At 44.5% G+C, this 16375-nt stretch overlaps 1 protein-coding gene and 1 pseudogene across 1 annotated transcript in view; both read right to left on the reverse strand.

Moving 5' to 3' along the window:
• MACROD2 (mono-ADP ribosylhydrolase 2) overlaps window positions 1–16375 on the reverse strand; it is a 2256418-nt gene that overhangs the window by 694801 nt on the left and 1545242 nt on the right. The gene's annotated exons all lie outside the window — the stretch shown is intronic.
• On the reverse strand, window positions 2211–2607 carry LOC128573706 (40S ribosomal protein S12-like; annotated as a pseudogene).

The raw sequence follows: 16375 nt of genomic DNA on the forward strand, positions 1-16375 counted from the left end.
TAGAACCACATCTCCCTTAGAACCACCTCTCCCTTCCTTCGATATGGATTCTTTTTGCTTCCTGTTTCCACAGCTAGAATAGGGGCAGAGGGAGGTTGATTTACTCGTTGATTTATTCAGAAAAATTGTCCAATGATGAATGGGAGTCAGGTTTAAAAAAAAAAAAGAAAGGCATACATTTCTGTCTTCCTGAAGCTAGGGAAGGGGTTGTGTATGGGAGGAGTAGAAATCACCCAGGGCAGACTAGCCAGAGAGGAGAGAGAGGAGAAAGGAATGAGGGCATGAAGTAACTCCACAGCAACCCCCCCCAACCACTTCTTTCCTTTATCAGTCCTTGGGGCTGAGAGATAAAACCAGCCGGCAGCAGTGTGATCCGATGTTGAGCACTGGGCTGGGGCTGGAACTTTCTCCTGTGATCCTCAGAGCTGATCTTTGGATATTTATGTATGTTGGTAATTAATACTAATTAATTAAATTAAATACTAAATAACTGCCAAAGTTATTGATCCACAGCTGCTTCCTTGAGTTCCCTAAATGTCCTTCCTATAATCCTGGCCACCCCAGGCTGTCTACTGAACACTAGCGACCATCCTTGATCAAGCCACTCATTGGACTTCGAGGACCTGTTTTAGAACCTTAGCCTATGTCCATTCTGATTGGCCAGTGCCTAAGTCGTAACTGCTACTAAATATTTGAATAGGGGAACAGACTCATGTGCTTAACTAGGAAAGATACGTTATCCTCCCAGTTCCATGGGGAAGTGTTCGTGTTTTATGATTTATCTCCATGCTCCTGGCTATGAAACAGTCCCTTTGAGACTTTAATAAAATAATTAAATAACAATAATAATAATATATCTTTTTAGTCCCCCTTTCCCCTCCATTTGTTTTGTTTGTTTTTGCAATTCCACTACCCCTCCCCCCATAACAATTTTTAACTCATACAAATTTGGGTGAGCTCACAGTCTAGGCCTGGCACCCGAACATATTCAAACATAATCTGGCTTCTTAAAAGGGTAATTAAAAGTAATCTCATGTTTTACTCTTTCAAATGTCCACAGGGAAACACATTCATTACGTTTGACATACCTTCTTTTACAATCTCTGTTCACCTTGCCTTTCTCTCTCCCTGTTCATCGCGGGCTGGCTACTGCTCCAGAGCTTCCTTCCGCCTCCACTCCAAGCTCATGGTCACATTAAAAAAGAAACGTTTTTGTTCCCAACCAGAGCTCCTCTGTCCTCCCTTACACCCTGCATGCTGAGAATCACTCTTCTGTCTTTCCATCAGTCTCATCTCCTTCCCCAAATAAAACCTCAAGCCTCGCTGGCCTCTTTTTTTTTTTATTTTGTTGCTTTTCATTTTGTTTTGTTTTATTTTCCCATAATTTATCTTGATTTTGCAAAACAGTAGTACCAGAAGCGTCTCAGCCAACACAGAGCTCTGTATAGCCAACTGGGAAGGAAGAGGTATGTTACTGAGTGTCATAAATTTAAGAGACTATTAATGTTATTGCCTCATCTGTCCCAGGGCCAAGCAGAGAACTGAAAACATGCCTTATACCTTACCATCAATTACAAAATTTACAAAAAGGTTTGAAATAGGTACAGAAGAGTTTCAAAGGGTTAATATAACCCCTTGGTGGCAAAAACCAAATCTAAACTTAAATGAGGCTATTTTTATAGTCTGTATCCTAGTTTTTAAAAATATTCATTTTTCTATAAAAATATTAAATATATTTGATTATGAGGTTCCTATAGAATCCCCAGGAAGGTCTCAATTGAAAATATGACCCATATTACTTTTCTAAGGAAAATTCTAATTTTGAAATGCATCAGGCTCTGAGATGCGAGATTGAGATCCTTCTCCACATAAAAACTTCACCCTGGGGCGGCACCTGTGGCTCAGTGAGTAGGGCACCGGCCCCATATGCCGAGTGTGGCGGGTTCAAACCCGGCCCCGGCCAAAAACTGCAACAAAAAGAAAAAATAGCCGGGCGTTGTGGCGGGCGCCTGTAGTCCCAGCTGCTCGGGAGGCTGAGGCAAGAGAATCGCGTAAGCCCAAGAGTTAGAGGTTGCTGTGAGCCGTGTGACGCCACGGCACTCTACCCGAGGGCGGTACAGTGAGACTCTGTCTCTACAAAAAAAAAAAAACTTCACCCTGGATTTTCCCATCTTCTTCTTTTAGAGAACATGAGCCAACGTTTTACTTGTTCATTTCTTGCATTTGATGTACTCTTTGTTGACACGCTTGGCCTGAGGTTCTTTGCCATGGTTCTCAACTACTACACAGCTGCAACCAACCACTTTGTGGGGTTTCCCCTCTCTGTCACTTTCACAAAGTCCCACCCATTCCCCTAGTTTCTTTTTTTGATCAACCTTAATTAGGTTGATTTGGTGTTCAGTACCAAGGGCCTGCACCTTATATATATATAGGCTCATCACAGTTGGATGCAAACACAGAAAGATGGTCTTGACACTTGTCTAAGGCTGTGACAGCTTCACGGATTCCACGTGCAAGGCCATCGTGGATGAGGGCAGCCTTCAGCACCTCTTGTAAAGTAGTGTTAGCATCCTTTACACCTCCAGTGGCAAGGCCTTCCTCAGCCATGCAGTGGGTTACAGGTGAAGCTGAATCTTGAACTCACCTGCGCCTCCACCTCTGTGCTACTTGGCAGCGGCAGGGAAAGAGCAAGATCGTCCAATCTTTAAATGATCCCTGAGTGGCACTACCTCCCTCTCTTTTCTTTAGTAATGGATATCCTTTTAGTCATTGTTTATCTGAAATTCAAATTTTACCGGGCACCTTGTCCTTTTATTTGCTAAATCTGACAACACTGATTCTTGAAAGGGGCATCAGGGGCCCATGATTCTGTGCCCTGGACTCGTTCTGTGCCAAAATACTGTCAACTCATTGAATTCTGGCTAATACTCACCCTGCACCAGGGTGCTGAAGCCACCATGTGACTTTCACAGCTGACATCAGTGGACATGTTTCATGCCCTGACTGTCTAATCCTGTTGATTCTCAGAGATCCATCCTTAATTCTCTTTCATTTTACCTGTTGTTTTTGTTTGACACTGGCCCATGATTTCAACAGCCACGAGATTGTTGACACCAACTTGGTAGCTGCCTACCAGACTCTCCTGTAGACTGACTTAGTGATTCATTCACTACACTTCTATTAATTACCTGATGCTTTGCATTTAGGGTTGTTCAGCACACCTACCCAAATACATCTGAATTTCTTATAAATAATGGATCATTTTCTTAGTATAAGCATATAAAAACATTGCATGGGATGTACTTAAAGAAATCATGTGTTAAATAAATAAATGTGTTTAAATCGTATCTTAAATTCAAATCTTGCATCTAATGTGGCAAATCTTTCACACTGTGATGTGCACTGTCCAACCAATAATATGGTTTCCTTTCTAAAAACACTCGTATTTGGGGAATGCAGCTGAATATATGGCATAAAGTACTGAAGTGTAAAGTATAAAGATCTGAAATCCACGTTCGATGCCAAAGCATTTGTAGTTCCTTGAATCTTTGTGCTCCTCGTTCTCTCTCTACCTTTCTCTTTTTCTTCACCATCTTCCTTTCTTCTCTTCCTCACTTGCGCACACTGTTTCCCGGGCAGGATCCTCCGCTCCCCCTTCTCCACCCTAACACCCTTCTCCATGGGCTTACTCTTACTATTTTTTTAAGATACAACACAGGCATCATTTCTTCCAAGAAGCCTTGTCAGATCACCCCAGATTGGGTTAGTTTAGAGCAACCCCTTCTCCAATCCTCCAACTCCAAAACCCCAAAACTCCATCCTGAGTTTTAGGACTTGGCACGTGATTTTAGTATTGATAACATGTCAACTGCCTTTGCCTATAGGGTCTGAGGGTGAGGCCGCTAGATGCCGTGTCTTCTCGTCTCCAGGATCTGGTGTCAAGGGTGGAACAAAAGAGGAGGTTGAAGAAAATGTTACTAGAAAGAAGTGGGGGAAAGAAGAGGAGAAAAGAAGAAAAATGGATTTAAGGGGAAGTGGAGAAGGAGAAATGGAGAGAGGGAAAGAAAGGAAAAGTGGAATAGAGAAAGGAAGAGAAAGAAGATTAGGAGAAAGAGTAAGAGGAAGGAGAAGAGAGGGAGGAAGAGGGAAGAAAAAGGAAGAATGGAAATAGAGAGAGAAGGGAGGAGGGAACAGAGGGAGGAAGAGATGGAGGTAAAGGAGGGAACGGAGGGAGGAAGAGATGGAGGTAAAGGAGGGAACGGAGGGAGGAAGAGATGGAGGTAAAGGAGGGAACGGAGGGAGGAAGAGACGGAGGTAAAGGAGGGAACGGAGGGAGGAAGAGACGGAGGTAAGGGAGGGAACGGAGGGAGGAAGAGACGGAGGTAAGGGAGGGAACGGAGGGAGGAAGAGACGGAGGTAAGGGAGGGAACGGAGGGAGGAAGAGACGGAGGTAAGGGAGGGAACGGAGGGAGGAAGAGACGGAGGTAAAGGACGGAACGGAGGGAGGAAGAGACGGAGGTAAAGGAGGGAACGGAGGGAGGAAGAGACGGAGGTAAAGGAGGGAACGGAGGGAGGAAGAGACGGAGGTAAAGGAGGGAACGGAGGGAGGAAGAGATGGAGGTAAGGGAGGGAACGGAGGGAGGAAGAGACGGAGGTAAGGGAGGGAACGGAGGGAGGAAGAGACGGAGGTAAAGGAGGGAACGGAGGGAGGAAGAGACGGAGGTAAAGGAGGGAACGGAGGGAGGAAGAGACGGAGGTAAGGGAGGGAACGGAGGGAGGAAGAGACGGAGGTAAGGGAGGGAACGGAGGGAGGAAGAGACGGAGGTAAGGGAGGGAACGGAGGGAGGAAGAGACGGAGGTAAAGGAGGGAACGGAGGGAGGAAGAGACGGAGGTAAAGGAGGGAACGGAGGGAGGAAGAGACGGAGGTAAGGGAGGGAACGGAGGGAGGAAGAGACGGAGGTAAGGGAGGGAACGGAGGGAGGAAGAGACGGAGGTAAGGGAGGGAACGGAGGGAGGAAGAGACGGAGGTAAAGGAGGGAACGGAGGGAGGAAGAGACGGAGGTAAAGGAGGGAACGGAGGGAGGAAGAGACGGAGGTAAAGGAGGGAACGGAGGGAGGAAGAGACGGAGGTAAAGGAGGGAACGGAGGGAGGAAGAGACGGAGGTAAAGGAGGGAACGGAGGGAGGAAGAGACGGAGGTAAAGGAGGGAACGGAGGGAGGAAGAGACGGAGGTAAAGGAGGGAACGGAGGGAGGAAGAGACGGAGGTAAGGGAGGGAACGGAGGGAGGAAGAGACGGAGGTAAGGGAGGGAACGGAGGGAGGAAGAGACGGAGGTAAAGGAGGGAACGGAGGGAGGAAGAGACGGAGGTAAGGGAGGGAACGGAGGGAGGAAGAGACGGAGGTAAGGGAGGGAACGGAGGGAGGAAGAGACGGAGGTAAAGGAGGGAACGGAGGGAGGAAGAGACGGAGGTAAAGGAGGGAACGGAGGGAGGAAGAGACGGAGGTAAGGGAGGGAACGGAGGGAGGAAGAGACGGAGGTAAGGGAGGGAACGGAGGGAGGAAGAGACGGAGGTAAAGGAGGGAACGGAGGGAGGAAGAGACGGAGGTAAAGGAGGGAACGGAGGGAGGAAGAGACGGAGGTAAGGGAGGGAACGGAGGGAGGAAGAGACGGAGGTAAAGGAGGGAACGGAGGGAGGAAGAGACGGAGGTAAGGGAGGGAACGGAGGGAGGAAGAGACGGAGGTAAGGGAGGGAACGGAGGGAGGAAGAGACGGAGGTAAAGGAGGGAACGGAGGGAGGAAGAGACGGAGGTAAGGGAGGGAACGGAGGGAGGAAGAGACGGAGGTAAGGGAGGGAACGGAGGGAGGAAGAGACGGAGGTAAAGGAGGGAACGGAGGGAGGAAGAGACGGAGGTAAAGGAGGGAACGGAGGGAGGAAGAGACGGAGGTAAGGGAGGGAACGGAGGGAGGAAGAGACGGAGGTAAGGGAGGGAACGGAGGGAGGAAGAGACGGAGGTAAAGGAGGGAACGGAGGGAGGAAGAGACGGAGGTAAAGGAGGGAACGGAGGGAGGAAGAGACGGAGGTAAGGGAGGGAACGGAGGGAGGAAGAGACGGAGGTAAAGGAGGGAACGGAGGGAGGAAGAGACGGAGGTAAGGGAGGGAACGGAGGGAGGAAGAGACGGAGGTAAAGGAGGGAACGGAGGGAGGAAGAGACGGAGGTAAGGGAGGGAACGGAGGGAGGAAGAGACGGAGGTAAGGGAGGGAACGGAGGGAGGAAGAGACGGAGGTAAAGGAGGGAACGGAGGGAGGAAGAGACGGAGGTAAAGGAGGGAACGGAGGGAGGAAGAGACGGAGGTAAAGGAGGGAACGGAGGGAGGAAGAGACGGAGGTAAAGGAGGGAACGGAGGGAGGAAGAGACGGAGGTAAAGGAGGGAACGGAGGGAGGAAGAGACGGAGGTAAAGGAGGGAACGGAGGGAGGAAGAGACGGAGGTAAAGGAGGGAACGGAGGGAGGAAGAGACGGAGGTAAGGGAGGGAACGGAGGGAGGAAGAGACGGAGGTAAAGGAGGGAACGGAGGGAGGAAGAGACGGAGGTAAAGGAGGGAACGGAGGGAGGAAGAGACGGAGGTAAAGGAGGGAACGGAGGGAGGAAGAGACGGAGGTAAGGGAGGGAACGGAGGGAGGAAGAGACGGAGGTAAAGGAGGGAACGGAGGGAGGAAGAGACGGAGGTAAAGGAGGGAACGGAGGGAGGAAGAGACGGAGGTAAAGGAGGGAACGGAGGGAGGAAGAGACGGAGGTAAAGGAGGGAACGGAGGGAGGAAGAGACGGAGGTAAAGGAGGGAACGGAGGGAGGAAGAGACGGAGGTAAGGGAGGGAACGGAGGGAGGAAGAGACGGAGGTAAAGGAGGGAACGGAGGGAGGAAGAGACGGAGGTAAGGGAGGGAACGGAGGGAGGAAGAGACGGAGGTAAGGGAGGGAACGGAGGGAGGAAGAGACGGAGGTAAGGGAGGGAACGGAGGGAGGAAGAGACGGAGGTAAAGGAGGGAACGGAGGGAGGAAGAGACGGAGGTAAAGGAGGGAACGGAGGGAGGAAGAGACGGAGGTAAGGGAGGGAACGGAGGGAGGAAGAGACGGAGGTAAGGGAGGGAACGGAGGGAGGAAGAGACGGAGGTAAGGGAGGGAACGGAGGGAGGAAGAGACGGAGGTAAGGGAGGGAACGGAGGGAGGAAGAGACGGAGGTAAGGGAGGGAACGGAGGGAGGAAGAGACGGAGGTAAGGGAGGGAACGGAGGGAGGAAGAGACGGAGGTAAGGGAGGGAACGGAGGGAGGAAGAGACGGAGGTAAGGGAGGGAACGGAGGGAGGAAGAGACGGAGGTAAGGGAGGGAACGGAGGGAGGAAGAGACGGAGGTAAGGGAGGGAACGGAGGGAGGAAGAGACGGAGGTAAAGGAGGGAACGGAGGGAGGAAGAGACGGAGGTAAAGGAGGGAACGGAGGGAGGAAGAGACGGAGGTAAGGGAGGGAACGGAGGGAGGAAGAGACGGAGGTAAGGGAGGGAACGGAGGGAGGAAGAGACGGAGGTAAGGGAGGGAACGGAGGGAGGAAGAGACGGAGGTAAGGGAGGGAACGGAGGGAGGAAGAGACGGAGGTAAGGGAGGGAACGGAGGGAGGAAGAGACGGAGGTAAGGGAGGGAACGGAGGGAGGAAGAGACGGAGGTAAGGGAGGGAACGGAGGGAGGAAGAGACGGAGGTAAGGGAGGGAACGGAGGGAGGAAGAGACGGAGGTAAGGGAGGGAACGGAGGGAGGAAGAGACGGAGGTAAAGGAGGGAACGGAGGGAGGAAGAGACGGAGGTAAAGGAGGGAACGGAGGGAGGAAGAGACGGAGGTAAGGGAGGGAACGGAGGGAGGAAGAGACGGAGGTAAGGGAGGGAACGGAGGGAGGAAGAGACGGAGGTAAGGGAGGGAACGGAGGGAGGAAGAGACGGAGGTAAAGGAGGGAACGGAGGGAGGAAGAGACGGAGGTAAAGGAGGGAACGGAGGGAGGAAGAGACGGAGGTAAAGGAGGGAACGGAGGGAGGAAGAGACGGAGGTAAAGGAGGGAACGGAGGGAGGAAGAGACGGAGGTAAAGGAGGGAACGGAGGGAGGAAGAGACGGAGGTAAGGGAGGGAACGGAGGGAGGAAGAGACGGAGGTAAAGGAGGGAACGGAGGGAGGAAGAGACGGAGGTAAAGGAGAGGAAAGTGGAATGGACGCATGCGTGGATGCAGATGACCCTTTCAGAAACAGCAAGGGACTGTCAGCTTCCTGCTAGCATTAACTTCTCACCTCACAGCCATCAGATTTCTTTCCAAATACCCTTTTTATGAGCTATGACTGTGCTCTAAGTCTTCCCTAAGTCTAACTGTATTATTTCTGCCAGTTTGGCTTGTTTCCCTCACACTTACTGTGAATTTTGATTAGTTAGGGAAACAGGCTTTACTCTAATAATAGCTAGGCTGATTTGTTCCTGTCTCACTGTGTGATTTTTTCTTTCTTTTCCTTTGGTTATTTTCTTATTTGGAAGGATAGCATGGGGAAAGAGGGCAAAAAAGGGGTTTGAAAACGGGTTTTCTGTCAGGGATCACAGAAGAACTTCACAAGCCTAGATGTTATGAGGAATAAATTAACACTTTCCAAACCATTTCGTTCAGCTGTGACTCAACAGTAATTGATTTTCCAATGATACGGTCAAGATGCCGAAAGCACCACTTTTACTGTCCAAGGGAAAATAAATGGAAGGAACATCTTCAGTTACTAAGGTTGTCACCATTTCAGTCAATGAATAGGACGCAACCCATTTCAAGGGGTCTGAAATTATTAATGTAATTGGTATCTGAGCTATTACAGCTTCCGTGGAATTTTCATCAGCTCTGGACCCAGCAATTCAAGATCACTCACTGACCTTGGAGTCCCGAATGTATCACTAGCATTTTTAGTGACTTCCACTGAAATCATAATGGAATTTCACAAATGGTCTCTTAAAGTGTTATAGCTGGAAGTGGTTTGACCTTAGCAGGTAACTTACCTTGTCTGGATTTCTCTTTATCTATTGAGAGAGAGTGTTACAAAATTATTTTTAAGGTCCCTCACACCTTTAAAATTCTGAAAACTATACAGAGTAGAATATAAAGGATATGGGGGAAATGAGGTAATATATTATTAGTGTATGTTGAACTATTGTTCAAGAACTTATAGATAAGATACTGGGCATGAAAAAAGTGGAGAAATCCATTGCTTTTGCCAGTAACTATGACATCTAATCTATTTCGCTTAAAATCACCTCTGCTAGGACACTGCAGCAGAAAAACAAATGATTTATCACTTTGTGTCCACTTTCCTGATTACATCCTGATAACTCTCACCTCCTTGCATATGTATTCACTTCTGGAATCCCAACATCTTAACAGTTACCTATGTTAGGCTGAAATACAGCAGTCTTTCAGATCCTCCAGTATCAGTTTTCAACAACTACCAAAGATTCCGGCTTTTGCGACCCTGTAACCTTATAGAATAGATCGTCATTTATAGAACGACTCAAGTTGAAGAACTGTTTTTTATGCTTAATTGACGGAAGTTTCTCTTTGGTATTTTCAGGAAAAGAGGCTCCTGAGGATACATGAAAGTTTACTTAAATAAATAATTTTAGGATTAAATAGATTCAAAGAGCAGTTAGCTGCATTTACCTTTACCATAAGACATAACTTAAGGAAGAGTGGATTTCTTTTTAATGGAAAGTGACCAAGAATAACTTATGGGAAACAAATAAAGCTATAATAATTCACAGAATATTAATGGACTTGCCCAGAGAAAAGTTAATAATTTATTTCAGTGCTTGTATCCATTCCCAAGAGGACATTAAGATAGGCCTCATGGTAGTCCTTAGATACTAATGTCAAGAACATGTAGGAAAGTGAACAGACAAGTATACCCCTATGATTTGCTTAAATAATCCAGACCACAGTGAATTATGCAACCATGTCACTCAGCATTCATACAGTTTAAATATGACTGTGCCTTAGGCCTTCTCCGGGATACCGTTTTGAAATAATTTCATTTATTTCCTGCTAAAGACAAATGGATGTATTATATTTGCAGGAAAATTTTTTCTATGATTTGAGTCCAAAGAATAGTCATCTTATTCCAAAGTTCCCTGACCTCCATTCTTAATGAGGGCAAAGTTCTATCTTGTTATATTAAAAATTATTCAGGAAAGATTCTCTGTCTTCAGGGTGTTTGCATGAACTTGAATCTGTTATGTGAAGATACCATCTTCCAAATCTACCTCCTCTCTTTCCCCATTTCAAATCTCCGCTCCCCACCCCCCCGTGTGCATTTGGAAATGGTCTAGCTTACATAGGGCTCTCGGGACCCTATTGATTACAGAACCTTCACAACAGTCTCTGCTGGTGATACAGCAACATTTTCTTTGTCTCCCCTGGACTCTGATTTAGCAGTGTGATAATTTTCTGTGAGATATTATCACGCCTTCATGATGACTTGTTAAGTAAGAGCACCAAATTAAGGCAGGGGAAGTCTTCTTTTGTCTAATTAAAATCTAAAATATACCCTAGCCCACTTCTGGGAGGGGCCCTTGTCCGTGTCCCAATATGCAACTAGGAGTGAATGCTAGATAGATGAAGTTTATTTTACTGTTAGCATGACTTCTTCCAGGAAAGACATGATGTGAACTAAGAAAATTTTACTTCATGTTTTAACTGTAAAAATGTACTGATCAATTATAATTTGGAAGATACTATATGGACCCTGCCTCAGCAGTTAATGCAGTGCCTGGCATAGAGCAGAAGCTCAAGAAATACTTCTTCGGGGAATGAATGGAAGAACTAAAGAATTAATGTCCTTTCCCCTCAAACATAAGAGGTTTTGTGTAGTTGATTAGAAATATTTTTTTATTTAAAAACCATAGTTAACTTTCTTAAAATGAAAGGAGATAATTTTGGATCTCTCTTGGATACAAATAACCAACTGTGCTACCCGAAGGTTATAAGCTATGGATTAATGTCCATTAAGAGCTGAGCTGAAGCCATGGTGCCGAGACCCAGCCAACGTGTCATTAAGCAGGTCACACAGTCCCCAAAGCCCCAAAGTCACCCCCAATGTGACTGAATGCATGAAATTTACAGACTGTCATGAAATGTTCCCATACAATTCTGAACAATAAATGTTTTTTGACAAAGCAGAAGTACAAACCATTTACCAGATTTCCCATTTCCCAGAAAAAATAGCTGAGTTGCTTCCTGAGTTAATGAACGGCCACTTTTTGAGATCAGAATTTAAGTAGGGAAGTATTAATTTTTAAAAATCCACTAAAGGGAATGGACTTGGATGATGGAAACCAACACACAACTACAAATCCTCTTATGATGAATAGATAAATGACTTGGAAAATGAAATGTTTCTATCAACGTGCAACTTATCAATTGTTTTCAAAAGGGAACACACATCCTATTTCGTTTCTGGGAAGTGTACCATGACAACAGAAAACACAAGCTTTCCTGTAGATCAATGCTGCACGTCTGTATGCAGAGGACTAAAAATAACAGGGGCAGGGAAATCTAATTGTCTGATGCTTATATCAAAGCCAGCAAAATATGTTCTGCCTCATCCATTTTGCCCCTTAATAATGTTAAATCCAAAGGAACATCGTGTTACAGTTGAAGCTCTTACTAGGAAACAAATGCTCCTTTGGGGAAAATCCTGTGTTCTAAGATTAGTTCTACCTGTGTTTGAAATTGTACATCTTAACTGAGGGAACTTGGACAAGCTTTAACCCACCTGAGTCCTACAACAGCAACAGGAAAAATATTAAATAGTATCATCCTCTGGTGGATGGAAAGTACTCAGTTCATCTCGGCCAGCACTGGCTTGGTCTGATAGGAATTACACATTTCTTACTTGCCAATTATATCCTTCGACATGTTTGGGAATCCTTTTTTGAAAATATGTGAAATAAATATTTCTGAACAAGTAAAATAAATATTTCTGAACATGTACAGTTAACGTCTAGTTTTTTATATGAATATTTAAATTTATTTTGTGAATGAGAAGCTTTTTCTTCAACTCATTGAAACCAAGTTCCTACCTACTGCACAGATCTTCATTTAGACTGAAGATTTCACATAGCTTTATTTTTTTTTCTTGTTTTTGGAATTTGATGGGGAAGGGCTTGTGAAGGTAAGAATTTGTCTCATGTGAGACTTATCTCTGGTCACAGTCTGCCCCGACATGGCCTTGGGTGCTGACAAGTCATGGAAGCCCTTCCCACAGCAGCGAGCTGAGTCTGTGTCTCACCTGGCACATTTTTAAAGTAAAGTAAGTCAGCAATTCACAGTACCCTCGGCCCCAGCTGTGGGGCACACACTCCATGCTCTTCTAAGGTGAAAAAGAAGTCACCTGCTTCACCTTTGGTTATATGTGTGGCTGTGCCCGAGCTGTACAAGAAGTGTAACAAAGAGCTCTCAAAAGAAAAAAAAAAAGTTTGTGTATGTTTGTTACAAATTTGACTGATATCAAGGAGGTTTAACAAACAACTTATAAACAATAACAAAATGGGGATGGGCACAGTGGCTCATGCCTATAATCCAACACTTTGGGAAGGTGAGCTGGAAGAACTACTTGCACCCAAGGGGACTGAGGTTGCACTGAACTATGATAATGTCACTGTACTCCAGTTGGGGTGACAGAGTGAGACCTTATCTCAAATATTATAAGAATAATAAAATACGTAATACTCTTTACTATACATTCTACTGTGGTCACTTATGTCTCATAGAATGATTTAAGTGATGTTTGACAAACTTTTAAATCTATCTGTAGCCGATACGTATTTGCAACTAATAAGTGTGTATAATGCCAGCATGCATATTGGTCGGTATTTTCATTTACTTTAATGAATAATATGAAAGTAAAACAATGAAAAAGTGTGCCAGAACTTCACTTATTGTCAGGGATATGACTGACTTTCTATTGATTGGGATAATTTTGGAATATTTGAGTATTCCTTCAATTTTTTGCTATTCGTAATGTAACAACTACAGACAAACACCAAGTTTAGCCTGCACTATTAACATTTTCTCGATTACTTTTTTGAGTTAAACAACCAATAAATTAAGCCCTGATTTATAGTGTTTGCCAACTTCTTGATATAAACACTTCCATTATGACTAATTTCAAGCATAACATAACGTCACCAAAAGATAAAGTTGGGAGGGCAGTGCCTGTGGCTCAAAGGAGTAGGGCACCTGCTCTATATGCTGGAGGTTCAAACCCAGCCCTGGCCAAAAACTGCAAAAAAAAAAAAAAAAAAGATAAAGTTGGGAAGATGTATATATAGTATTTCTACCACACAGCTCACTGGACATAGTAACATTAAGAGCGTAGACAATAAGAAACCACAGCAACATAATTAGGAAGTGATGCATTTGGCATATTTATTATCTTTGTTTTTAATATAAGATATTAATTATAAACTTATTAATTATAAGTTTATATAACCTAATTGTTAATAATTAAGTTCCAACAGCTACCTGAAGAAACTCTCCCTAAATTATCTGTTAAACACCATTTTTCTGATTCTGTAATTTTCTCTTTGTGAGTGAAGGACTTTCACAGTCATCCACATGATTTCCCTAAGTCCTACCTTGAATCAAAAAATTTCCCCTTTTTCCCTTTGTAAAGGAATGTTTCCCAACTAAATTTTTGTACTAACATCCTGCTAGAAAAATAGATGGATAAGACAACGTCCAATAATGGTAAGGGCTCTGCAGGAGGGTTTTTGAAATGACGGCCTGATAAAGGATGACAGATGAGGGTGACGATTTAGAATATGCTGTTGGGGAAATCTCTCTAAAGACCTGTCATTCAACCTGGAACCTGATTGGCAAGAAGAAGCCAAATATGTGAAGATGAAGAGGAGTTTTCAGGAAAAGAGGACGGCACAGGAGCCGAGAGAGGATATTCAATTGTTCCCAGTGTACCTAGAGAATGGTAAATACTGGAGTTGGGGAGAGACCAGAAAGAGAGTCGGACCACAGTCCGCAGCCACTGGGCACTGGAAGTAGTTCAGACTTTACATGTCATGGGAACCCTTGCTGAGTTTTAAGCAAAGGAGTGACATAATCTGATTTTCATGGTTAGATGTTCTTGTGCTTGTTTAGAGACTGGATTAGGGGAAAGCAACAGTGGAAAGTTAGGTGGGACCCTCTTGCATGAATTCAATCAAAAGATAGTGACAGACTAGGTTGTTCATGGTGGAGACAGAGAGGAGTGAAACACAAACATGCATTTTCCGTACAAAACTGAGAGAAGCTGCAGATAAGCTGAATGAGAGTTGTGAGGTAAAGGGAAGGAATCAGAGTGATACCAGGGTGATACTTGGGCAATCCAGTGAATGCTGGTAGCATTTGTTAAAATTTGGACACCCCGGACCACCTGTGGTTGGAACAGGTTTCAATGGAGAAAACAAAACTTTGTTTTCACATTTGTTTGCCTATACTTAGATAATGCCAAGACAATGCCAAGTTGACAGTGGCAAATACCAGGTCAAACCGGATGAAATTGTCATTTGCGTAGACGAAAAGATACTAAATGCTGACAATTTCATAGAGTTTAATTTAAAATGCACTTGAAGCCCAGTAGACAAGTTAGACACAGATGATGCTGCTGTTCACATCACAACACTATGTTACTACTAGGAGTTATGTAATTTATAATTACAAAATATCATGTGACCAAAGCTCATCATAATACTGTTAGTAACACATTCGCATAGAGTCGGGCACCGTGACATAACCAATTAGATTAGGGAAATTCAACATCTATAAAGGGTTTCCTTTAATACTTTGCTTTGGTTTCAAGGCATTTCTCCACATTCATGAGGACTGTTTTAGAATTCTCACGCCTCAGTGGCAGCTAAGCACCATGAAACGAGTCACCACGCAGTCTTCTTTGCAAGTTTCATAAAAGCTGGCCATGTGCTGCACCGCATTCTCTACTCCGAGGACCAGGTTTTCCAGTTTATAGTGATGATAACCTCATGTGTCATCTGCAACTTGAAACATTTTCCTGAAGTTTTTACTATTCTGTTTGGGTTTTATTTGCATTAAAATTTCAAATGTATAAAAGTCAATTATCCTATATACTTCGTTAACTGCTGAAGCCACTGTGTGTCATTAATCTCGATGGTAAATAAACTTCTGATTTAGAAGATTCCCTGTACCAGTTTATTTCTTCATGAGATAAATTACCCTCTCAGAGGAAAGGAGGAATCTGTAATACTCTGATCGATTGTATAATAGGCTTTCTTGGAACATGACATAATGCATAACATAGCATATAATGCAAGGTACATCATTATTAATATAATTACTAGTATTATTGCTCCAATTCATTCAACCAGTCCTACATCCTCTTGATTTTTCCTGTAAACTGGCTTCTCTAGCACATGCTTCTTCCTCTCTCTCCCCTCACCATCCCTTTAGCAGGCCCCTCCTCATGCCTTGGTTACCAAAGCTGTCCTCTACAGTTCCCTCCACCTCCGTCTTCCTTCCCTTTATATATATATATTTTTTTTTTAATTTTTTTTTATTGTTGCAGTTTGGCCGGGGTTGGGTTTTTGAACTCACCACCCTCAGTATATGGGGCCAGCACCCCATTCACTGAGCCACAGGCACCACCCAAATCCTGCCACTCTGATTTTATGATCCCATAAGCGTGCCTCACCGCAGAGCTCTCTGCTGGTCAGACGCGGAATTACACCCCCCTGCAAAGGCACACATCCCAATTTATATGGTACAAGTGAAGAACATTATTTTACTCTCCCCGTCCAGATCAGTGAGGAGAGAGCTGCTTTCTTTCCCAGGAGGATGAAGTAAGTACTGTATTAGTGAAAATATTCCCGCTCTGGAAACACGGTAGACTGTGGACACTTGTGATGCTTCTTAAATGCATTAAATGTTTGAGTTCACACAGGGAATATTTGGGAGTTGGGAGATAAACATACTAATTCCTTCATAATGAAAGTAAGTCCATGAGTTTGAGAGTTTTCAGATTGCACTTTTCAGTTTTATCTGGAACTAAACAGCTGAAAAACGAAGCAAAATATTCTTTCCTTTTTCCTTTTCATTTTATTTATTTTCATCTTGATTTCTTTTGGTCTTAGGTTTCCATTTCCTTCTTTGGGGACCCGTGAGTAGTAAGGCCTCTAGAGCTGTAACTGTTTTCTTTTATAATAAAGATGAATTTTACATTGTTCAAATGCAATACACTTAGACATTAAAAATAAGAATTACAAAACTAGGAGACTAGGGGTTGGTATGATA

Source organism: Nycticebus coucang, chromosome 21 (assembly GCF_027406575.1).
Source record: "Nycticebus coucang isolate mNycCou1 chromosome 21, mNycCou1.pri, whole genome shotgun sequence".
In the NCBI taxonomy this organism is placed as follows: domain Eukaryota; kingdom Metazoa; phylum Chordata; class Mammalia; order Primates; family Lorisidae; genus Nycticebus; species Nycticebus coucang.